Source organism: Penaeus monodon, chromosome 28, assembly GCF_015228065.2.
Source record: "Penaeus monodon isolate SGIC_2016 chromosome 28, NSTDA_Pmon_1, whole genome shotgun sequence".
Taxonomy (NCBI): Eukaryota; Metazoa; Arthropoda; class Malacostraca; order Decapoda; family Penaeidae; genus Penaeus; species Penaeus monodon.
The window spans coordinates 1,257,127-1,258,627 of record NC_051413.1 but is presented as its reverse complement, the minus strand read 5'-3'; the positions used below and the strand labels follow the sequence as shown (position 1 = coordinate 1,258,627).

The following is a 1,501-nucleotide window of genomic DNA, read 5'->3' as shown; positions in this document are numbered from 1 at the left end:
ATACTTACTCTTAGTTATAAGTGAGATTTTCCATGAGTCATGGATTTATTTCAGCCTTGTCACTCTCATTACATTTATGCTTAGGTAATTCTTTTACCAAATTTTGTCCCCTTATGTTCTCTGTGGCATTTGGTTATGCCACAGCACTCTGAAAGGTTGTTGATTGTAGAAACTTTCAAGCCAAAAAATCCTTACTCATTGACCAGTGTTTTATACTTATGTAGAAGTTATATCTTGGAGTTTTATGCTTAGACACCATTTCTTGTTTGTCTCAAAGAATGGCTTCCATTGATTTTAGGTTTTTACGTTTTTACATTTTTGTGGATAGAATATAAAATATCCTGTTTCTCGTAATGAGTAAACCTTTACAGAACATGACAGTAATGTATTTAGGTATTGATATGTATATAAGGATTATAAGTATTATTAGAGTATTATTCACTTTTGAGATTTTAGATGTAAGTTTTCTTTATGCGGCTGTATCTAGATTATTAGTGTAAATGGATCATGACTTGGATGTAAATGCAGATGTATAGACTATTTTACGCTATGTTCTTCCAAGTGATATGTAAATTAGATGCCAAAGATTTTTCTGATTTTATTTCCTCCCATATTTCTTTTGGCCAATGTTTTGGGAGACAGGTAATATTTTATGCATAAACATATTTACAATTACTGGAACAAGGAGCGAAGTCATTATACACCTCGAATCTCTGTGAAAATATAATGCTGTTGATAAATTAAGGTCAATAAAACCCATGAAGAAAAATACTTGTCATGATTATTTTCATGAGACAACATATAAAACTTTACAGTAGCATCACAAAAAATTTGGTCTTCCTTTCAGGCAATACAGCAAAATTCTAGGGGAACAAGTTTTTCCTCCTATTTAGTTTTTCGTTGAGCATCTCCTTAGTAAATTAAAGCACAAAACCACTTGCATCCTCTTTGTTAAGAAATACTACAACATTTTGAAATCAGCTGATGTTTGCAGACTCCAAACTTCCTTTGCCTATACATTATTTCTTGTGACTATGCCATCTTCAATTTAATCCTTACAACTCTGAAATGAGAAGAGAAATTTATACTAGTTACACACTATTCACTGATAATAGTCAGAGCTTTTTGTTTGGAAATAAAATTAAGTTATTTTCTCTACTCAATTTGAAATCTATTGAATAAAAATGTACTAAAAACAATTAGAAAAGCCTTATCCACAACTGCAAAACTGGAACAATAAAAAGAATGAGAAAAATGAACTTACAAAGCACTATAACTATGACAGGAAGAGTACATTCACAGCCATCATGATGCATGCTGCAGCCACCCACGGGCTTTTCCTCTCCCCTATTCTTGCCATCTTCCAAAAGGTCCCAACCAAGCTGTTGGTGAAAGCGAAGATCAATACTAGAGATTTGGTTAAAAGGAATGTATATTTTAGTCTTGGATCGGGCATGCTTTATTTTTCATGTCTGATCTATTGCTGAGAGCAGGCTTACAT

The 1,501-nt window shown here is 32.6% G+C and overlaps 1 protein-coding gene and 1 long non-coding RNA gene across 2 annotated transcripts in view; one reads left to right on the top strand and one right to left on the bottom strand.

The window, feature by feature from the left end:
* The window catches only part of LOC119591265 (dynein assembly factor 4, axonemal-like), a gene marked incomplete in the record, with an annotated part of 12,995 nt that extends 12,405 nt beyond the window's left edge, over positions 1-590 (top strand). Inside the window, 1 exon segment of the mRNA XM_037939982.1 lies at positions 1-590.
* A 173-nt stretch (positions 591-763) lies between these two features.
* LOC119591266 overlaps positions 764-1,501 on the bottom strand; it is a 4,753-nt gene continuing 4,015 nt past the window's right edge. Inside the window, exons 3-4 of the long non-coding RNA XR_005230326.1 lie at positions 1,265-1,382; positions 764-1,063 (exon numbers count right to left, since the gene is read on the bottom strand). This is a non-coding gene — a long non-coding RNA (uncharacterized LOC119591266). The remainder of the gene's footprint in view (positions 1,064-1,264; positions 1,383-1,501) is intronic.